We start from the raw sequence: 25,015 nt of genomic DNA on the forward strand, positions 1-25,015 counted from the left end.
GTCCTTCCTTTCACTGTTTATCCCAAGGAACCCTCCTCAGTTTTCTAAGTTATTAATTCAATCATGCAGCAAACTGTGCCCTCTGCTGTACACCAAGGGAAAATGAACTTCAGGAGGTAAGTGGAGTCTTGTATCCCAGCCTCCTATATTACACAGATTAACATGACTAAAAGATATATTGTTATTTTTCTCAAAAATGGTAACACTCAAAATGATTTTCAATGCAGAATACTCCTCACTATAAATAATTTGGCATTTAATTATTAGAGAAATGCAGGTCAAAACTACAATGAGGAGTTCCTGTGGTGGCTGAGTGGTAATGAAGCAGACTAGTATCCATGAGGATGCGGGGTAAGCCCCTGGCCTCACTCAGTGGGTTAAGGATACGACATTTCTGTGAGCTGTGGTATAGGTCATAGATGCAGCTCTGATCCTGTGTTGCTACGGCTGTGGTATAGACTAGCAGCTGCAGCTTTGATTCAACCCCTAGCCTGGGAACCTCCATATGCCACAGATTCTGCCCTAAAAATGCAAAACAAAAACAAAAAAACCAAAACCTTCAATGAGGTATCACCTCAAAACAGTCAGAATGGCCATCACTAATTAGTCTACAAATAACAAATGCTGGAGAGGGTGCGGAGAAAAAGGAACCCTCCTACACTCTTGGTGGGAAAGTAAAATGGTGCAATCACTATGGAGAACAGTATGTAGGTTCCTCAGAAAATTAAAAATAGAATTACTATATAATCCAGTAATCCCACTCCTGGGCATGTATCTTGACAAACCTGTAATTCAAAAATATATATGAACTCCAATGTTCATAGCAGCACTATTCACAGTAGTCAAAACATGGAAGCAACATAAATGTCCATCAAACCGAGGAATGGATAAAGAAATGTATATACATACATACAATGGAAAACTATTCTGCCATAAAAAAATGAACAAAATAATGCCATTCACAGCAACGTGGATGATTAGAGATTCTCATACTAAGTGTATTAAGTCAGAAAGAGAAAGACAAATACCATATGAGATCACTTATATATGGAATCTAATATATGGCACAAATGGACCTATCTCCAGAACAGACACAGACTCACAGACATAGAGAACAGACTTGTGCTTGCCAAGGGGGAGGGGGAGGGAATGGGATGGAAGGGGAATTTGGGGTTAGTAGATCCAAACTCTTACATGTAGAATGGATAAGCAATACTGTATAGCACAGGGAACTATATCTAATGTCCTGGGATAACCATAATGAAAAAGAATATTAAAAATATATATATGACTGAGTCATGTTGCTGTACAGTGGGATACTGTCTGTAAGGAACTTATATCACTCATAGATTTGTCTTTCCCTAGGTACCTTTACCAGTTAGCTGCTTGTTCGCTCAAAGGTCCATTTCCTTGTCTGAAGCCTGAGGATGATTGGAGGGGAAAGGTATAAGCCATACTCTGCTCAAATCCGGTCTGTAGTGAGATCTGAAGAAAGAACAGATACTTACACAATGGAATTCAACTCTTGGAGGACATCAAAAATGGAATTTTCCTATACAACCTAGCTATTCAAATTAGCATACAATCTTTTTAGCCTTTTTAAATAAAGGTTTTGTTAAACCTTAAAAAAAAGAAAATAGAGACATGCAGTGTGTGCTCATGAATTAGACATTGAGCAAGAAACAGGTTCTCTTCTACAACAGAGGACATTTGTTAGACAAGTGATAAATTGTAACTACAGGTTAAAGTATTGTATCAACATTAATGTCCTTATTTTGATCATTGTACTAATGTTAGAATGTCATTTTCTTTGAAAATGTACACTGAAGTCATTAGAGGAAAAAAGGGACATCTTGTCTGCGACTTTCAAACATCTCAAGGGAAAAAAGTAATGAAAATGTGGTAAAATGCTAACATTTGGGAAATCTGAATGAAAAGCATTTGGAATTGTTTTTGTACTATTTTTGCAACATTTTTGTAAGTCTGAAATTTTTTTCCAAAAGAATTTAAAATGACTTCTGGACCAAGATTGCTAATGAGCACATGCTTTTCTCTCTTTTTCTTGAGATATCTTTAAAATACAGGGAAGAAAGAAAGAAGGGCATAAATAAAAAAGGGAAAGAAGGGCAAAAGAAGGAAGAAGGAAGGAAAGAAGGAAGGAAGGGAGGAAGAGAGGAAGGGAGTGAGAGAGGAAGGAAGGAAAGAAGGAGGGAAGGACAGAGGGAAGGAAGGAATGAAGGAAGGAAGATGTAAATCCATAACAAGGCACAGACCCACCTTTGCTGGGGAGGGTTTTTGATGGTATTTGAAGGTATTTGAAAAAGTGGAACAAGAAAGAGAAAGTGGGAAGAGTGTAGCCAGCTCAGAAGGGCAGTCCCAGAGAATACTCTGCTCAACTTGGAATACAGAGGATGAAGAGCCACAGAGGGAGGTAATGTGGGGCACAAAGAATACAAAATAACTGAGAGGCTGAATGAATGACAGGGTGTCAAGAATCTCTTCTTTAAAATATAAGAAAACTAGAAGTTCCATAAAAGAGAGAAAAAAACTATACAAAAGAAATTAACCCAATTACCAATAACTGGTCCAATTAAAAAGAAAGAGTCAAGGAGTTCTTGCAGTTCAGTGGGTTAAGAACCTGACTAGTGTCCATGAGGAGGTGGGTTTGATCCCTGGCCTCGTTCAGTGGGTTAAGAATCTGGCATTGCCATGAGCTGTGGCATAGGTCACAGATATAGCTCAGATCCTGCATGTCTGTGGTTGTGGCATAGGCTGGCAGCTGTAGCTCCTATTCAACCTCTAGCCTGGGAACTTCCATATGCTGCAGGTGTAGGCATAAAAAGACAAAAAAAGTCAATAGAATTTAAGCAGAAAAACGAATGAATTTCAGGAAAAGATAGAATAAGGCTGAATAATATTAGATTTGTGGCAAAATATGTATATTTCTTTATCCACCAAAGATTTCATAAAAAGCATGATTCCACACTCCAGCAAATCAATATACAAAAAATATGCAAATCAAATATATGCAATCAATATGAAAATATGCAAATCAATATACAAAAAAACATATACAACAAACAGAACAGCTTCAATATGAAGGTTGAATTGGTGCTCTTCATATTTATATCTATAAAAATAGTATAAAGACATTTGAATATAAAATAGTCATAGAGAAAGAAGAAAAAAATGGGTCAGAGAAGGTTACAAAAGTGTCTTTAATTTTTTTGTAATAATGGCTGTGGGGGGATTCTTTGTCTGTTTTGCTATTCTGATTTTTCAGTATATCACATATTTCACAGTATTTAAAAAGCAAAATTAGTCAAATATAAAGGGATACATGTGTGTCTATGTAGGTTTCTGTTTTTTCCAACAAAGACAAAAACTATTTCCCAAAGAGAAAACCATCTCTGGACTGAAGAGGCATCACCTGTACAGAATGTGAGCTGCAGAGGCTTGCTTTCTTGATAAGGATTCTGACACTAAATCAAAACTTGATTTTCTGATTTAATAAGTTAAAGCAAGGTCTGCATAAGAAAATTTAACCATACCTTGCTCTGTATTTTATGAAGCAGGCTTTTATCATTTGTGATATCTTTCCAAGGACATCTGTGTCAAATTTTAGTACAACAGCTATAAATTGGATGTAACCTCTAACCTCCATTATTAACAGGATTTCTGGGCGTGAGAACAATCCTTTTTTAGGAACTAGTGTTAGTTAATAAAATATGTGCAGATAACTTTTCAGTGTAAAGTAGGAATGACATTGTGTATCTATTTTCCCTTTACATTCTCTGTTCCCTGAAACGTCAGAAAAAGTTACGAGATTTTTTGCATTGACTATTTTCTATTACCAACCTCACTTTTGCAAAAGACTAAGAAAAATTAAAGACATAAAGAGCTTCTGACGACTGTACAAATAGATATAATGTAGAATTTTGTTTATGCTCCCAGCGAAATTCTGCTGTCATTTAGACTTAAACAGAAAATTGACAGGGTAAATGTCACCACTGCCAAATCCTCAGACACTAAGTGAGGTTATAAATCCCTAGTGGGAATTTTGCGAGTAGAGTTGAGAACTCCTGTCACTTTACCACTCATGTGAAGCTGAGCACTTATCTTTTTGTTATTGAACCTGTAAGAACTTCCTCCAAGATAAAGTAAAGGGAAAGGCTTAAAAGATATTGAAAATTATTGGAAAGAAAATGTAACAGGGCAAAGCAACAGAGAAAGGAAAACTTCTCTCCACCAAATGTGTGTGCCTTTTTCCTTTTTCAAGATGAATCAACTTATGAATTAAAGTTTAATTAAAATTGGATGCACTGCTATTTGGTAAAAGCCTTGAATGTTTCAGAGAAGATTTGTTTTCAAGAAGAAAGTTTTTTTATTTTTCATTCAATCTGCACCAATGAAAGAAAAAGGTCTTGTTTTAAATTCTTGCACATTTAACTACCAAGACATAATCAAGCATTCTCTCATTTGAGGGGAAAAATTGCAGAATAAATTAATTCAGTATAAGAAAACTTTGCTTAGTCAAGTTTCTAGATGCCTTAATTTGTTTCAAACATAAATATACATTTACTAACATGAGAAATGAAATTAAATTCTAGGGGACAATTCAGTTAAAACAACAGAATAGTTAAATAATATAGCTAGATTTTCTAAATTATCAAAAGTTTAAATTAAAAGCCTTAAAAAAAAGTATACATATACTCAGTTGACCAGAGAATAAGAATCTGAGCAGAAATTGCTGGAAAGTTTTAATGTGGGGAGAAAAACTTAGTGAATATCATTCTTTTAAATCTATTGTCATTTCTCTTCTTTCTCACATAAATCTCCAGGTGGGCTGAGGAATGTGTAGAAATAAAAAGATCAGTAATTTCATGTGTATACAAAAGATAAGTTAACCCCCTCCCACCCTCCCACCCAGTCATAAAAAACTTTCAGTATTTAAATAAATAATTTAAAAGTTCCCTTTATTTTATTTCCTTGTTTGAACTAAATTTAAAGTGTTATCTTAAATTGGACTCACTTTGTATAATTAACTTTTGATTTCCAAATTTAATTTTCGGTTAAACAGCTTTAGCGTTCCTGCTGGGCTGTGAATTTAACAGTGTTCCTTTTAGCAGTGAAAAGGAACTTATATTTTCAAGTGGCCAACATGTAAGAAATCAGTAGTCATTAAAAGCTAGATGTGCAAACAGCCTAATCCTGTGGTATATTGGTCTGAAGGCTGTTCATCCTGCAAAAACACCCTTCCTCTTATTAAAGGATACCTTCCTCTTATTAAAGGCTAATTCTGTATAAATTTATTCTTATAAATTAGAAAAGATTTTTCAGTTGAGAAATCTTTAATTTTAAGTTTGAATTAAGTGGAAGTATAAATTGTATGTTAAATCTCTCAAAATGGCTGAAAGACTTGACTATAAGACAATATACCATCAAACCCCTAGAAGAGAATATAGGCAAAACATTCTCTGACATCAACCTTATGAATATTTTCTCAGTTCAGTTTCCCAAAGCAACAGAAATAAAAGCAAAAATAAATCAATGGGACCTCATCAAACTGACAAGCTTCTGCAAAGCAAAGGAAACCAAAAAGACAACTTACAGAATGGGAGAAAATAGTTTCACATGATGCAACTGACAAGGGCCTAATCTTTAGAATATACAAGCAATGTATACAGCTCAACAGCAAAAAAGCCAACAACCCAATGGAAAAATGGACAAAAGACCTGAACAGACATTTTCCCAAGGAAGATGTGCAGATGGCCAACAAGCACATGAAAAAATGCTCAACATCCCTGATTATTAGAGAAATGCAAATCAAAACTACTCTGAGGTACCACCTCACACCAGTCAGAATGGCCATCATTAATAAGTCCACAAATAACAAATGCTGGAGGGGGTTGGAGAAAAGGGAACCCTCCTGAACTGTTAGTGGGAATGGAAGTTGGTACAACCACTATGGAGAACAGTATGGAGGTACATTGGAAATCTATACATACAACTACCATATGACCCAGGAATCCCACTCTTGGGCATATATCCAGACAAAACTTTCCTTAAAAAACACACATGCACCCACATGTTCATTGTAGCACCATTCACAATAGCCAAGACATGGAAACAATCCAAATGTCCATCGACAAATGATTGGACTAGGAAAATGTGGTATATATATATATATATATATATACACAATGGAATACTACTCATCCATAAAAAAGAATGAAATAATGCCATTTGCAGCAACATGGATGAAACTAGAGACTCTCATCCTGAGTGAAGTAAGTCAGAAAGAGAAAGACAAATACCATATGATATCACTTCTATCTGGAATCTAATATATGGCACAAAGGAAACTCATGGACTTGGAGAATAGACCTGTGGCTGCCAAGGGGAAAACTCATGGACTTGGAGAATAGACAAGGGGGAAGGGGAGGGAGTGGAAGGGACTGGGAGCTTGGGGTAAATAGATGCAGAATGTTGCCTTCTGAATGGATTAGCAATGGGATCCTGCTGTGTAGCACTGGGAACTATGTCTAGTCACTTATGATGGAGCCTGACAGTGTGAGAAAATAAAATGTGTACATGTATGTGTAACTGGATCACCATGCTGTACAGTAAAAAAAAAAATTGTACTGGGGAAATAACAATTAAAAAATAAAATAAAATAAAAGATTATGAAAAAAAGAAAGGAATAAAAAATAAGTTTTTGGAAATACAAACTTATAATATTCAATCTGCTATGTTAAGCCATACACTCCTTACTTTATTCCTCAACATTGATAGGCTACTCTTCACTGAGTATCTCTGTTTAGATGGTTCTGTGTTGTTTGTCTCTAAATAAGGGATGATCCAGTGATTACTGGATGTGAAGCTCGACTTGGGTGTGTATGTATGTGTGTGAATCTGCAGACATGCAAAAAAATAAAAAGACAGCAAGCTTTAAAGCACAAAGGCAGAGGACAGTGAATGGCTTCAATTGAATCATTTTTTGCTTCTTTTAAAATTAAGTTTATTTAGTCCTAAATGTGATAGCAAGCTCTTTTCAGATAAGGAGTAAATAGATGAGATTGAAAAGTTTAAGAAAATGGGATTTTGTGTAAATATTGTTAAGCTTACCTCACAGAGAGAATAATATGACATAGCAGTAGACATAGTTCTAGATAAGTTTTTGAAGGCTTTGTAATCACAGTAAATGAAGTATTAAATATATCTGGATATATTTACACACTGTGTATTAGTTAAGGTACTGGGACCAGAAAATTAATAATTTAAACAGAGACTGAATGGCATTAGACTCAAAACTGTATTAGAACATTTAGCATAATGGTACAAAAGAGCCTACATATAAAACAGAAAAAAAAAATCACAGATTTAGAAATCAAACTTAGAGTCACCGAAGGGGAAACCATGGGTGGGAGGGATAAACTGGGAGGATGGGATTAATGTATACACTACTATATATAAAACAGATAAACAACAAGGACCTACTGTATAGCACATGGAGGTCTACTCAATATTCTGTAATAAGCCATATGGGAAAAAATAATAGATACATGTACACATTTAACTGATTCATTTTGCTGTACACTGAAACTAATGCAATATTGTAAATCAACTGTAATTCAACAAAATTTTAAAAAAACACTTAAAAAAGTCAAAATTATTTTAATTTTAAAATTAACATAATTCTAATACTTAGGAATAAACCTAAGGAAGTAAAAGACCTGTGCTTGGAAAACACTAATGAAAAAAATTGAAGATGATACAAACACACAGAAAAAATACCATGTTCTTGAATTGGAAGAATCAATATTGTCAAATTGACTGTACTACTCAAGGAAATATACAAATTCAATGCAATTTCCATCAAATTGCCAGTGGCATTTTCATAGAACTAGAACAAAAAATTTAAAAATATGTATGGAAACACAAAAGGCCCCAAATAGCAAAATCAATCTTGAGAAAGAAGAACAGAGCTGAAGGAATCACACTCCCTGACTTTAGATTATATTGCAAAGCTACAGTAATCAAAATAATATGGTACTAGGACAAAAACAGATAGATATATCAATGGAACAGGATAGAAAGCCCAGAAATAAATCTGCAAACCTATAATCAATTAATCTACAACAAAGGAGCCAAGAATATACAATGAAAAAAAAGACAGTGTCTTCATAAGTGGGTCTGGGAAAAATGGACAGCTACATGCAAAAGAATGAAATTAGAACATCTCTAACACCATATACAAAATAAACTCAAAATGGATTAAAGACCTAATGTAAGATTTGATACTACAAAATTTCTAGAGGAAAACATAGCAGAAGACTTGACGTAAATCAAGCAATATTTTTTGAATTTGTCTCCTAAAGCAAAGGATTTAAAAGCAGAAATAAACAGACAGTTTATAATTAAACTTACAAGTTTTTGCATGGCAAAGGAAGCTATAAACAAAGCAAAAAGACAATCTACTGTATGGGAGAAAATATTTGCAAATTATATGACTGCTAAGGGATTAATATCCAACATATATAAAAAGCTTCTACAACTCAACATCAGAAAACCAAAGAGCTCAATTAAAAAATGAACAGAAGAACTCCATAGATGTTTTTCCAAAGAGGAAATGTAGATGGCCAACAGGCACATGAAAAGATACTCAATGTTGCTATGAACAAGGAAATGCAAATCAAAATCACAATGAAACATCACCTTACACTGGCCAGAATAACAACCATCAAAAGGAACACAAATAACAAATGTTTAAGATGACATGGAGTAAAGAGCCCTCCTACATTGTTGAGGGGAATATAAATTGGTGCAGCCACTGTCAAAAACAGGATAAAGACTTTTTAAAAAACTAAAAAATGAACTACTATATGACCTATCAATTGCACTCCTAGGATATATCTGAAAAAAACCAAAATCACCAATTCAAAAATACATGCATGTCAATGCTAACAGCACCATTATTTATAAATGCCAAAATATGGAAGCAACCTAAGTGTCCATCAACAGATGAATGGATAAAGATGTGATATATACACAAAATGGAATATTAGTCATAAAGCAAATGAAATTTTGCACTTGCAGCTACATGGATGAACTTAGAGAGTATTATGCTAAATGAAATAAATCAGATAAAGACAAATGTCATAGGATATAACTTACATGTGGAATCTAAAAACACAGCAAACTTGTAAATGTAACAAAAAAGAAGCAGACTCACAAACTACTCACCAGTGGGTAGAAGAAGAGGGAGGGGCAACATATGGGAAGGGGATTAAAGGCACAACTATGTTATAAAATAAGCTACAAGGATATATTGTACAACATGGGAAATATAGCCAATATTTTATAAGAACTATATTATAACCTTTAAAAATTGTGAATCACTCTATTGTATACCTGTAACTTATATATTTTTGTACATCACAGCATAATAATATATAAAAATACATATATAAATAATATATAAAAATATATATAAAAATTTACATAATTCTCCTGACTAAAGAAGTTCTTTTAATAAACTGTATTAAGAATAATGTGATACCATAAACTACAAGAAAGATTAACAGGAAAATATGACATTGTAATTTTTCTAAGAGTTTGGATATTTGTGCAAAACATTTAATGAAAGAATTTTTCCTAATATTTTTATATTTGCTTTGATATCAAAGTAGCTATTACTACTAAAATGATACATAAATGCATGTAATTTAAATATGTGCCTTCAAGTAAAGTAAGTAATAATCTAAATAATTAGTAGGTTGCATAATTTATTTCCTATAAAAATTCAAATATTTGTCATATTTTATTCACTTCTGAGTATTTAGAACAAACATGTCTATTTTATAAATGTTTAAATATTTTAAAGTCTAATACCAGATACTAATATTTATGTATATAACAATTTCATCTGCAATTTTAATAAAAATAAGCAGTTTTTAAAATTTATACGAATCTCAAAATTTGTCCATATCCATTATTTTTCTAATTACTAATCATATAACATGTTATCTAAACATAGTATATCCTCCCTAATAATAGTTCTGGGAAATTTAAGGATTTTCATTAAAATAATACTAATCAAGAGAGTTATGTCAATTTTCATACCATGAACTTTACTTCCTATAAGTTTTTGGATCAAAGTAAAAATAAGCATGAATACATAATTGCATGTATATGTGAAATTTACATTTGTGTTCTATTTGTATGTCTTATCTGACTGTAAAAAAATGGTTTCTTTTAAGATATAGAAACAGTAAAAATAGTAATATAATTTATTGATGGTATTAGTTCATATATTAAAATTTGGGTGTTTAAATTTTTCAATTTTAAATTATAAATCATATATTTCATTTGTTCTACATACAGAAAAATAACAAAATGTTTATATATATAAAGAGAGATAACAAAAGTTCATATGAAATTTAAAATGGAACACAAGGGAGTTCCCATTGTGGTGCAGCAGAATCAAATCTGACTAGTTTCCATGAGTATGTGGGTTCGATCCCTGGCCTCACTCAGTGGGTTGAGGATCTGGCCTTTCTGTGAGCTGTGACATAGGTTGCAGATGTGGCTCAGATCCCACATTGCTGCAGCTGTGGCTTAGGCCAGCAGCTGTAGCTCCAATTCAACCCTTTAGCCTGGAAACTCCCATATGCCACAGGTACAGCTCTAAAAAGTAAGTAAGTAAGTAAGTAAGTAAATAAATAAATAAATAAATAAATAAATAAATAAATAAAATGGAATATTAAAATATATTCAAATATTCCAAAAAACAGTAAGAAAGGGCGAAAAGAGAAAGACCAAACAAAACAGCAGAAACTAAACAATAAAGTGAGTAAAGCTGTAGACCTAAATTTAACCATATCAATAATTATATCAAAAAGCAGAGATTGATGGTACTGCAAAAAACAAGACCTTACTGTATGCCACCTATAAGAGATGTACTTTAAATATAAAGACACAGATAGGTTGAAAAAATGGATGGCAACAATTTACTATGGAAACAGTAAGTATAAGAAGGCTAGAATGAATATTTTAATATCAGAAAAAAATTCAAGACAAAGCTTATTAATAGAAATAATGAGGACTTCTCACAATGATAAAGGGTAAATTAATTAGGAAACATAACAATGTTCAATGCATATCCACTTAAAGAAATTGTAAGGTGTTTTAAAAGTAAGATACATTAAACTTTAAAAAATGCAATTAGGCATTTGATTTGGCATAATAATATGTATATATACAACCCAATATGTGAAAATTAGCAAGAAAATAACATACATGACAGGGAAGGAAAAAGCTGGTGACTAAAGGAGAAAGAGGAAAGACAATTTTAAAGGTTTCTTTCTAAAGAAACTAGAAAGGGCATAAACTTATACAGATACATCCAAACTTAAACAACATATATACACTTTTTTTTGAGTCTTAAAAATGGTATAAATTAGCTATGATACTCCAAACTTACAAGTAACCATTTAGATAGTGACTTTTTAATGCATTAGAGTCCAATGAAATTACTAATACTTTCCAATAATCTGTAGAAGGTATGTTAGGTCCTATTCAATAAAGACTAGTATGTGTGTAAATGCATTCATGAAATCACATTGTGAGTCATTTCTGGTGGAAATGAGTAATGAGCAAAATCCCTCTTCACAGGTTTAGAGGATAAACTGCATATGTCTTCCATCTTTCTAAGTGCACTAGAAAAAAGGAAACACCTCCTAAGTCCCAGTAAACAAAAGTTTCCACCAGGTAAAAACCTCCCACTGAAATACTAGCACCACATACCATGTAAACATTTAAGAAATCAAGGCAAAAAAATTTTTTTAAAGTATTCCATAGGTTCAACAAGAAATTTGACAATGTGATCCCAAACTTTGTTCAGAAACATTACTTCAGTGTTCATGTATTCTGCTCATACCACTTTAAACATCTGTTAAGTACAAAATGCTACTGAGAAAATTGTCTTTGCATTACAACCTAGAGGCAACCCACTTATAGGAAGCTGGTTATAAAGTGATATTTTAGCACTATGTCTAGATGTATTATAATAGTATAAAGCAGGAATCAAAGCTGTCAAGATACTGCAGTCACAGAAGTGAAAAGCCTTACCTCTTGGTCCAAATGAACTATGCAGGTATCTGTTGCCTAGAGGTTTAACCCATCTGCAAAGTCATCTGAAAGAGATCACATAAATCATATAAGAGCTCTTGCTGTGTACCACAAAAATGACAAGGTGACAGTGTCTCCAGTCTCAAATGTGTGCTTTCCACTGAGGAAACATTGGCCCTGGACAGAGAAGGACTTTTGTTTATGTTCTGCAAGCCTACAATTTATTTTGTAAAGGGTCACATTAGCAAGCACTCTCTCAAATGAAACTGTAGCCACCTGCCTGGAAAACACATTTAAAAGGACAAACCAGGACTTCCCACTGTGGCTCAGAGGGTTAAGAACCCAACATAGTGTCCATGAGGATGTGGATTTGCTCAGTGGGTTAAGAATCCAGGATTGCTGCAAGCTGCAGTGTAAGCCACAGATATGGCTCAGATCCAGAGTTGTTGTGGCTGTGGTGTAGGCCTGCAGCTATAGCTCTGATTCAACCCCTAGCCCAGAAACATCCATATGCTGCAGGTGCATCCATAAAAAGAAAAAAAAAATGGTACAAACTATAACTTTAAAACAATTAGAAATAATATATGAGCTCCTTTAAGTTAAACTTAATATCCACCAAATAATATTATCAGATCACTCTCCTAACCCATTGCCATACTTTTGCTCCTAGATATGCTAATACACATGAAAAGTTAATACTTGGCTCTTTTAGAAGGAAGGAACTTGACAAAAATGAAAAAGGCAGGATCAACCTTCAAATGATGTGCTATTGGGTAATTATTGTTATTATCTTAACGAGTCTTGTCAAAAATTCCACTTGCCTGTTGATGACTTCTGAGCCCCAATCCTCCCTTCTTTTCTGACCCGCATCTGGATAAGTTTAGGAGAGTGGACTGTGCTCCCCTTGGCACCAGTAGGAAGGTCAGACCACCCAAGTCCCAGCATCTCTGTAAGAACCCACCTCCTGCCGCACCACTAAACACCACACAACCTCTCACGACTTTCTTAGTCCATATGAGACCTGCTTGTAAATATGGAAACATTCTCTGCTTCCTAGGAACTCCTCGTGACATGAATAATGAAATTCTCACAACCCCTCCGTGTGTGCAGTATCACCAGGGTCCACACCCAGACCAGACTTTGGATGGGGTGACCCATTTTTACCTCTGCAGTAACCACATCAACTCAATATCCTGGATCTGAGCTCATTTTGGAATCCACGATTCCAATGAAGACATAGTGCTTTTGATGAGAAAGTCATTGCTCAACACCCCAATTATCTAGAGTTTATAATTTAACTACTGAGAAAATTAAATGCATACAACATAAATGAGAAAGAGGGAGTTCAAAAAAGCAACAAAGGTAGAAATGGTTGAATTTAATTATGTGTGTTGGGAAGTAAATTTATTTATTTATTTTAATTGTTATTTCACCAATATAATTTTTTCTACTGTACAGCATGGTGACCCAGTTACACATACATGTACACATTCTATTTTCTCACATTTTCATGCTCCATCATAAGTGACCAGACATAGTTCCCAGAGGTACAGAGCAGGATCCCTTTGCTAATCCATTCCAAAGGCAATACTTTGCATCTATTAACCCCAAGCTCCCAATCCTTATAAGAGATTATATATCTGAATATGTCGTTATTTTATTCTCAAATTTCATTGGTGACTATACAATGCTAAGGTGAAAATACATCTCTTAAAATTTGATGCTATTAACCTATTGTTTGTAACTACTACTATTGTTCTGAAGCAAGTTTCAGCAAGTTTTTTTCAGTAAAGGGCCAGATCGTAAACATTTTAAGTTTTAGAAATTTTGAGAGAATGAAAGAAAAGCAAGTTTGAAGAGTGTTTTTAAAAGGGCATGATATGTGATGGGCATGGTCCCCAAGCTGAAAAAAAGAGGAACATAATGAAAGTATTGAAGGTTAAGATCATAGAAGCATCAGTGAAACAAGAGGTCTCAATTCATCACATAATTGTTGAAGTGAGAGCCTTGGAAGTTTAAGTGGTGGGAGGGAATAAGGTACTCAAATGCGGGGACTTGGAATGTGGGATGGTTATAAGATATGCCTGTAAGAGTCAGCTGTAGAAAAAAGTCAGATAGAAGAGAGATTATTATGGATAAAGGGGTCAGGATTATGAGAAGCCAAGTGTTAAATGAATTATCCATATAAATGAATCCATACAAAATTACCAAGAATGGTAAATTACCAACACTGATGGAAAGGAAGTCTGTATCAAAGTCATGACTGTGAGCCAGTGGTTGGGAAAAGTGATGGACACTTGGCTGTAGGTGATATGAACTGAGCACATAAGTTTCAAAGTAGCTGGGATATTTTTAAAAGAAAAAAAAAAAAAAAAGGTGGTAAAATGGCCTGGAAACAGCACCGAAGAGCTAAAACAGTATTGAGCTAAGACACTTAATACTAGGTCCTACAGAGCATGAAATATGAGGAAATAATCACCTTTCATTTGACATGGCTTCTGGGGAAGGTGTACCCTCAAGAGGAAAAGTCAAAATTCATCTAGATGAAAAAAGTAGAGAAACTCAGGTACAAGAGGTTTACTGATGTTATAAAACTTCAGATCCATAAAGTATAATGGAGGCAATGAAGAGCTGGAGATTAGAAGTATAAAGAGCATAATGGGCTAAGTATCTGGGTTATGATGGCAGAACTAATGGTAGAGATTTACCATTAGCACAGGGCTCAAAACAGCCTCTAGGTGGGTTGTGACAAAGGTCTTTCCTGACTTTCCTCCCCTGACAAAAACAACTAACAACTATTCATGTCAAGACAGCACTGAGATAACCTAGAATACTGGGTGAGGCTGAAGCACCCCCTGCACCAGAGACCAAAACAGACTGTGTACTAAATGTAAGAGAAATGGCTGCACACTGACCAAATTGCCCCTCTCCCAGGCTAGCACACATACTTGTCAATTCAGATTAGCATACCAGCAAAGCTGTCCTTCAGAAATGAAGGTAGGATAAAGACATTCCCAGACAAATAAAAATTGGTAGAGTTCATCACCACTAGAACTGCCTTATAAGATATGAGCCAGAGAATGTGCTCCAAGTGAAAGTAAAAGGATGCTACTCAAAATTATACAAAATATAAAAATACTATTTAGGAGTTCCCGTTGTGGTGCAGTGGTTAACAAATCCAACTAGGAACCATGAGGTTGCGAGTTCAGTCCCTGCCCTTGCTCAGTGGATTAATGATCTGGCGTTGCCATGAGCTGTGGTGTAGGTTGCAGACGTGGCTCGGATCCCGCATTGCTGTGGCTCTGGTGTAGGCCAGTGGCTACAGCTCCGATTCGACCCCTAGCCTGGGAACCTCCATATGCCGCAGGAGCGGCCCAAGAAATAGCAAAAAGACAAAAAAAAAAAAAATACTATTTAATTTCAATGATAATGGTTAAATGTAATCAAAGTTAGATTTGGTAATTCAGTAATGGTGGTGCTTAATTCACTTGCAACTCTAGTTTAAAAGTTTTTAAAAATGAATGTAAAAACACTATAATAATATGTCATTACTTAAAAAATATAAGAAATATATATATTGTAAAAAGCAATAACTTAAATTGTGAGGGGGTAGCTGTCGTTGTGGCTCAGTGGTGACGAACCCAACTGGGATCCATGAGATTGTGGATTTAATCCCTGGCCCCTCTCAGTGGGTTAAGGATCTGGCATTGCCACAAGCTGTGGTTTAGTTCAGAGACATGGCTTGGATCCTGAATTGCTGTGGCTATGGTGTAGGCTGGCAGCTGCAGCTCCAATTTGACCCCTAGCCTGAGAACTTCCATATCCTGTGGGTGCAGCCATCAAAAGAGAAAAAAAAAAAAAGTGAAGGGAAAGAGAAGTATAAACATTAGGAGTTCTATTCAATTTAGTTTGTTATCAGCTTAAAACAGGGTGTTATATTTTTAAGATATTTTGTGTAAACCTTATGGTACTCACCAGGGATAGCAAGTAGCAATTACATAAAAGAGCATGATAAAGAAGTCAAAGCATACTGATACCAAAAAACAACAAAATACAGACACCAAAAACAGCAGAATAGGAAACAAAGAAAAATGGACCTACAAAACAATAATAAAACAATGATCAAAATGACAATAATAAATTCTTACCTATCAAAAATTACTTTAAACATAAATGGATTAAATTCTTTAATCAAAAAATATGGAACAGCCAAATGGCTTTTTGAAAATTCCAAATATATGATACCTACAAGAGACTCACTTTAGCCTTAAAGACATACACTAAGAGTAAAGGAATTTTAAAAAATATTTGAATCAAATGGTAAGCAATTAAAAGGTAGGGGCAGGTATACTTGTAGCAGACAAAATAGACCTTAGACTTAAAATGATTTTTTAAAAAGACACAAAGAAGGTAAAGGTCATTACATAGTAATAAAGTGATAAATGCATCAAGAAGATATAACAATTATAAATATGTGCCTAACATTGGAGCACCTAAATATAAAAAACAAAAATTAACAGAGCTTAAAGGGTAAATAAACAATAATACAGTAATATTGGGGAGCTTTAATACCCCATTCTCAATCACGCATAGAACATCAGGACAGAGAATCAGTAAGAAAAAGCAGACCTGAACAACACTATAGACCACATGGACTAATAGAACTTTCTATCCAATGATAGAATAAACTTTCTTCTGAAATGCACATGGAACATTTTCTAGGATAGACTATTTGTTAGTCCAGAAAACAAATCTTGGAAAATTCAAGAAGACTGAAATAATATCAAGTACCTTTTTTGACTACAATGGCATGAAACCAGAAGTAAATATCAAGAGAAAGACTGAAAAATTCATGAACACATGAAAATTAACTCTCTCCTGAACAACCAATGGATCAAAGAAGAAATTAACAGGGAAATTAAAAATTTATTTAGATAAATGAAAATGAAAATACAACATATCAGAATTTATGGGATGTAGCAAAAGTCGTATTTTGTTCAGTTTTACAGCAACATGATTCAGTTATACATTTATATGTATATGCCTATATTTTCCCAATTCTATTTTATTATAGTTTATTAGAAGATACTGAATATAGTCTCCTTGCTATACAGTTAATCATTGTTGTTTATTTATTTTATATATAGTAGTGTGTATTTGTTATTCCCATACTAATTTATCTCTCTCCCCTTCTTTTTTGGTAAACATAGATTTGTCTTCTATGCCTGTCCTGTTTTATAAATATGTTCATTTGTATCATTTTTTAATTTCACATATAAGTGATATCATGTATTTGCTTTTCTCTGACTGGCTTACTTCACTTAGCATGACCATTTTAATATGCAGAGAAAGCATTCGATAAAATTCCTAACAAGACACTTAACAAATTAGGAATAGAAAGAACATACATCAACATAATAAGGGCCATATGTGACAAGCCCACAACATCACACTCAATGGTGAAAGATTGAAAGCTTTTCCTCTAAAATCAGGAACAATACAAGAATGTCTCACAACATCTCACCCTCAACACTGCTAGTCAGCATAATACTGGAAGTTACCAGAGCAATCAGGCAAGGAAAGAAATAAAAAGTATTAAAACTGGAAATGAAGATGAAAAACTGTCTCTATTTGCACATTACATGATTTTATATAGGGAAATCCTAAAGAATCAGCCAAAGACTATTAGATCTAATAAAAAAAAATCAATAAAGTTGCAGGCTAAAAAATCAATATACAAGTCAGTATTGTTTCTATACAGTAACAATTTTTTTTTCTGAAAAAGAAATAAAGAAATAAAACCCATTTAAAATAACAACACGGAGTTCCTGTCATGGCGCAGCAGAAACAAATCCAACTAGGAACCAAGAGGTTGAGGGTTCAATCCCTGGCCTTGCTCAGTAGGTTAAGGATCCCGCATTGCCTTGAGCTGTGGTGTAGGTCACAGACATGGCTCAGATCTGGCATTGCTGTGTCTATGGCATAGGCCAGCAACTGTAGCTTCAATTAGACCCCCAGCCTGGGAAGTTCCATATGCTGTGGGTGAGGCCCTAAAAAGGACAAAAAGACACACACAAAAAAATACAATTAAGTACTTAGGAATAAATCAAGAAACTTAATGATATCTACTCAGAAAGCTACAAAGAAATCAAAATTGACATGATAAAGGTCAATAAATTGACACAGTGAAGGTATCTATGTTCATGGATTGGAAGAATACTGTAAAAATACCAATACTATAGGTTCAATGCAGAAGTAGAAAAAATACTCCTAAAATTTATATGGAACCACAGAAGACCCTAAGTAGCCAAAGAAATTGTGAGAAAGAACAAAGCAGAAAGCATCACAATTTCTGAGTTACACTATACTATAAAGCTATAGTAATCAAAAGAGTATGGTGTTGTCATAAAAACAGACAAATGGACCAAAGGAACAGAATCAAGAGTCCAGAAGTAAACCCAAGCATCTATATAAATTAATATTTGACAAGGGAGTCAAGAATCCTCAATGGAGAATAGATAGTCTCTTCAATAAATGTGCTGGGATAACTGGATATTCACATATAAAGGAACATATCTGGACCCCAGTCTTACACAACTCAACAAAATTAACTCAGAGTGGATTGAAGTCTTAAATGTAAGACCTAAAACCATGAAACTCCTAGAAGAAAATAAAATAAAGCTCCTCAACTTGGGTCTTGGTAAGGATTTTTTTGGATATGACACCTAAAGCTTAAGTAACAAGATAAAAAATAAACAAGTGGGATTATATCAAACTAAAAAGCTTCTGTACAGCAAAAAAATATCAACAAAGTAAAGAAAACCTACAGAATGGGAAAAAAAATTTGTAAATTATATATCCAATAAGAGATTAATATCAAAAATATATAAAGTATGCATACAACTCAACAGAAAAAAAAAAACACAACCAAAAACATGAATACACACTTTTCCAAAGAAGATATACAAAAGGCCAAAAGGTACATGAAAAGATGCTAAATATCACCAATCATTAGAGAAATGCAAATTAAAATTATGAGACATCACTATACATATGTTAGAATGACCATCATCAAAAAAACAAGAGATAAAAATGCTGGCATGGTTATGGAGAAAACCATGTGCACTGTTGGTTGTGCACTGTTGGTGACCTTGTAAATTGGTATAACCACAAGGAAAAGAGTAGAGGGGATCCCTCCAAAATTAAAAATAGAACTGAAATATAATCCAGTTATATTAACACTCACTCAAAAAGCTATCTGTACCTGAACGTCCAATAATGCAGCAGTATTTACAATACCCAAGACACAGAAAAAACCTAGGCATCCATTACTGGATGAATGAATAAAGAACTTATAGCATATATGTATGTATGTACACATACACACACAGTGGAATATCTTTCAGCCATTAAATATGAGGCAATCCTATCATTTACAACAACATGGAGGAAACTTAAGGGTATTATGATAAATGAAATAAGTTGGAGGAAGACAAATACTAAAATATTATCTTTGTTATACATGGAATCTAAAAAGAACATGGAAAAAGATGAGATTTATACTTATCAGAGGTGGAGGGTGGTGGAAGGGGGCATCTAGGAGAAGGTATCAAAAGATACAAACATCTAGTTATAAAATAAATAAGTGCTAGGAATATACTGTGCAACATGATCACTATAGTTAATGCTACTCTATGATATACAGGAAAATTTTTGAGAGTAGAGCCTAAGAGTTCTAATTACAAGGAGCATTTTTTTTCTTTTTTGTCTTTTTATTCAACCTATATGAGATGATGGAATGCCTTCTCTTATCCCTTTTTTTTTTTTTTTAGGGCTATACTCACAGCATATGGAGGTTCCCAGGCTAGGGGTTGAATCGGAGCTACAGCTGCCAGCCTACACCACAGCCATAGCAACCCAGGGTCTGAGCCATGTCTGCGACCTACACCACAGCTCATGGCAACACCAGATCCTTAAACCACTGAGCGAGGCCAGGGATTGAACCTGCAACCTCATGGTTCCTAGTCAAATTTGTTTCCACTGCGCCATGATGGGAACTCCCCAACTTTTATTCACATAGTTTGAGAAGTCCTAGCCACAGCAATTAGAGAAGAAAAAGAAATAAAACTGGGAAAGAAGAAGTAAAACTATTGCTGTTTGAAGATGACATGAGGAAACTACTAGAGCTCATCCAGGAATTCAGTAAAGTTTCAGGATACAAAATTAATTAATGAGATGATGGATATTAGCCAAACTGATTGTAGTAATAATATGTGTGTATATATATATTCACATACATATATATAGTGAAACTTATACAGGATGTACATCAATTATTTCTCAATAAAACTAGGAGAAAAAAAGGTTTCTAGAGTTGCACTGTTCAGTAGTCACTCACCACATATGGCTATTTAAATTTAATTCAATTAAAGTTAAATAAAATTAAAAGTTCAGTTCCTCAAACTAGCCACATTTCAAGTACTGGTTATCATATTGAATATTGGGCAGATATAGGATTTTTCCATCATTGCAGAAAGATGTATTAGACAGTTTTCCCAGAACACTTAGTGGGACAGTCTGTCACTGGGACATGTCTACCTCTTCAGGTGGAATAGCTTTGTAAGGAGAGGCTGCCTGATACAGACCGTGCATGTCTTGATGCAGCTGATATCCTAGTAACTTTGGAGGGATAGTGAACACTTGTTTATTACATTTCTTCTTGACCCAACATGACTCAGTAAAGGAATGGCAGAATCGACTTAGGGGTCTTTAGTACCTAGTGCAGCATGAGAATATAACAGGTAAGAACAAAGTCATATTTTTGCCTATGTATCCAGACACATAATTACTTCCACAAGAGGTGTTATTTGGGCACATTCACATCAAGAATCCTCTACATTTATAGTCCTGTGCCTTCCATTTATCTTCATATTTAATTTACTGGTTGTGAACCTGTATGCAAAACACATCTAGTTCTCCACAATGAAATATTCTCCAAAAATGCTATTTCCCATGTAGAATAAAAATATATATTAGCACAATTCTCTTGTGAACTTATATATTTACCAGTTTTACTGGTAGAGAGAGAGAAATTATTATCCCATCCCAGAAGTATTTTAACATAAAATGAGAATACAGCAAAGGTGAGCAAGTCACACAAGCTAGCCTCAGACAGGGTAATAGGTTCAAAATTTCCTACAACAAATAAATTGAATCTTGTGCCCCCAACCATTTACAATCCAGCTAGGCCAAAATAAAGGATGCCCCAAAAATGCAATGGCTCATACCTAAAAATTATTAACCTTATACCTGTTTTGAGTTTGTTTTGCCAGCATAAAGGAATGGGGAGGATCAGGAAGCAGGTAACACAGGGAAGAAGGGGACTACTGAATCTTAATACAATGATATTCAAATCTACAGTGAAACAGCAGAAGTATAGGCTCTGAATATCCTCCTTCAATGAAGAACTTTCACTGGTTTTGTTGTTGTTGTTGTTGTTGTTTTGTCTTTTTTGTCTTTTCAGGGCCGCACCTGCTGCATATGGAGGTTCCAGGCTAGGGATCTAATCAGAGCTGTATCCACCAGCCACAGCCACAGCTGTGTCTGCGACCTATACTACAACTCACGGCAACACCAGATCCTTAACCCACTAAGTGAGGCCAGGGATCGAACCCACAACCTCATGGTTCCTAGTCAGATTCATTTCTGCTGCACCATGACAGGAACTTTGTACATTGTATTTTTCAGTATATACAGATAAATTCTTTGTTCAAAGGTGACGTTTCCACAATAGAGCAGATCCATTTTCCTCGGGGTTCTCCCATAAGCAAATCAGGAAGGATTATCAATTATTCCCAGGAAGTTTCTCCATTAAGAATCAGGGAGGTTTTCCTGCCACCTAACAAATAACACCATAGGTGGTGTATTATGTGCTGTACCTTATATCCTGGGACATATCCTAAGGAGAAATGGGTTCAGGGTGACAGAGGAGGAAGAATGACCATATTTTCACATCCTGGGTTCTCTGTAAAGAATAGAGTGGATTATAGCCAGATTTGAGGCAGGAAGTTCTTTGAGGAGGCTTTTTCATAGTCTTGTTAAGAGAGGTGGTGATTTGCTTTAGGCTGAGTGTAAAGATGGAGAGATACCCAGAGCTAAAATTGATAGAACTTAACAATAAGTTAGAAATAGACACCACAGTAAATAATGGCTTCATATCCTAGTTTGTCACCCATTATACAAGTGATATTTCAATGTTTATTACATTATAGGTATTATTCTATGCATTGGGTTATAGCAGAAAAATTTTTAAAAACCGCCCTGCCATCACAAAGTTCATAACATTATGCTTTCCTGAACAAGGCAGCAACAAAGCAATTATTTGGGAGACTATGCAGTGAACCAAAGGATACAAGTGACTCTGCCCCAGTTTCATGATGTGACTGACCAAAAAATGTCAGTTATAAACTCAGAAGTGAGATGGATATAAAGGGTTCATTTTTATCTTAACTGAATTATAAGTAAAATAACAGGACTAGCATAGAGATTATTGGTGGTGATATTCAGCCTAAGTGCCAGAGACCAATGAGGAGGGTAAATTACTACATTCAGCCAATTAATTCATGCAGGCATGCTGGTCAGTGTTTTAAAAAATGAGAAGCTAAAAATCCTTTTATATATATATACATATATATGTATAATTTCGATGTCAGCAATCAATTAACAGTAAACATTTTAAAGGCAAGACATGGTTCAACACTGTTCAAGACAAATATCCTCTAACCAACATTAGGCACACGGGCATCCTTGTTTCCAAAGTCTGCCTAGAAACCCTGGTAGGGATCGGATTTTCCCACTGTTAAATAAGTAGGAATCATCGTATATAAATGGTGAAGGAGAATAGGAAAAGTTAGCATGATCTTATAGTTAATATGTTCTTATTCAGAGTATTTCTCTGCTGAGGGAATGTTTCTGAGTATTCCCAAGATTCAGCCCCCACTCAGTGACTGATGAACCTCATGTTTGGAACTATGAGAAGATGCTAATGAATTTAATCATAACTGTATTTGGAAAACCTTGGGGCATGACTTCCATGTCTTTGAGGTACAAGACTTCTATGTACCTTCTGGTAGTATCTTAATGCACTCTTCTAAGATGTTTTATTTTTATCATTGCAGGCATTTCAAAGAATGACTAAAAGAGGTTGTATCCAGTTTTGATGGCCAACAATTTAAAATTATGCAAAGGATTTGAATAAACATTTCACCAAAGAAGATAGAACAATGGCTAATAAGCATATGGAATGATGCTTAACATCATTAGTTGTTAGGGAAAATGCAACTTTAAGCCACAAAATAGCAAATCACGAACACTAGAATGGCTATAATTAAAGACAGACAACAATAAATGTTTCCAAAAATGTGGAGAAATTAGAACCCTTGTATATTTCTAGTATAAACAGTGGCATGGCCACTGTTGGGGTTGAATTGTGTCCCCTCAAAATTCATATATTAAGACCTAAACTCAAGAACTTCAGAATGTAACTGTATTTGGAGATAGGGCTGTTAAAGGGATGACCAGGTTAAAATGAGGCTGTTTGTGTGGGCCCTAATCCAGTAGGACCAGTCTCCTTAGAAGATGAGGAATCCGGACACACAGCTAGAGACCAGATGCATGTTCACACAGAGAAAGGGCTATGTTAGGGTACCAGGAGACAGCTGCCATCTGCAAGCCAAAGAGGAGCAAACAAACGCTGCCAGCATCTCAGTCTTGAACTTCCACCTCCACAGTGGAGAAAAAAAAAATATCTCTGTTGTTTAAGCCACTCAGTCCATGGTACTTTGTTATGGGACCTTCACAAACTATTACAGCCACTTTGGAAAACAATTTAGAAACTACTCAATCGATAAACACGAATTACCATATGACCTAGAAATTCTCTTCCTGGGCTTCTACTCCAGACAACTGAAAACATACATTTGCTAAAAGACTTACACACAATAGTTTTAGCAGAATCATTTATTAATAACCCCAAACTGGAAACAACCTAAATGTCCATCAAATAATGTATGAGTTGAATAACAGGAAAAATTCATACAACTATTGAAAACTATTTGGCAATGCTATTTGGCAATAGATAGGAACAAAGAACTGATATAAGCTAAGACACGGATGAAACTCAAAAAAGCCTAACACTCAGAAAAAGAAGCCAGACACAGAGACTATATATTGTATGGTTCAGTTTGTGTAAAAAGTCCAAAAGATGGCAAATCTATGGAGACTGAAAGCAGAATACTGTTTCCTTGCGGTTAAGGGGAAAGACAATTACAATTAATAGTAATCAGGCCATTGCAGACACTATTGCTATAATAGAAATAATCCAGGAGTTCCCCTCGTGACTCAGTGGCTAACAAATCCAACTAGAAACCATGAGGTTTCGGGTTCGGTCCCTGGCCTTGCTCAGTGGGTTAAGGATCTGGCATTGCCATGAGCTGTGGTATAGGTTGCAGACGCGGCTCAGATCTGGCATTGCTGTGGCTCTCGCAAAGGCCAGTGGCCACAGCTCCCATTAGATCCCTAGCCTAGGAACCCCATATGCCGCGGGTATAGCCCTAGAAAAAGACAAAAAAAACAAAAAAAAAAAAGAAATAATCCAAAACTGATTTATAGTGATGTTTGAACAACTCAGTTTACCAAAAATATAATTCAATTGCACACTTGTAATGGGTGGTGTCTTCTCTTTGTCACCAGTAAAACCATAAAGCATTGTAACTCAATAAAGTTATTTTTAAAGTTATGAAATTATACCTGAACAAAGCCACTTTTTAAAGTTCCTTGATAAAGTTTTTTTCAATATTGTTTCTAAAATGAAAAGAGAGGTGGA

The 25,015-nt window shown here is 34.8% G+C and overlaps 1 protein-coding gene across 16 annotated transcripts in view; it reads right to left on the reverse strand.

Moving 5' to 3' along the window:
* Window positions 1-25,015, reverse strand: part of LOC110256746 (uncharacterized) — a 437,041-nt gene that overhangs the window by 146,296 nt on the left and 265,730 nt on the right. For 9 of the 16 annotated variants that reach the window (XR_014826580.1, XR_014826573.1, XR_014826578.1 and 6 more), the window contains one exon: window positions 12,133-12,197. The gene's annotated coding sequence lies outside the window, so the exon portion shown is untranslated. Of the gene's footprint in view, window positions 1-1,369; window positions 1,486-12,132; window positions 12,198-25,015 lie in introns of all 16 variants that reach the window. The other 7 variants (XR_014826572.1, XR_014826576.1, XM_084994807.1 and 4 more) reach the window with 2 other exon arrangements.

The sequence above is a fragment of the Sus scrofa genome, chromosome 14, assembly GCF_054392235.1.
Source record: "Sus scrofa isolate SSC_HxYL_T2T_F1_AM1 chromosome 14, Sscrofa_HxYL_maternal_Yorkshire_Landrace_v2.0, whole genome shotgun sequence".
NCBI classification, from domain to species: domain Eukaryota; kingdom Metazoa; phylum Chordata; class Mammalia; order Artiodactyla; family Suidae; genus Sus; species Sus scrofa.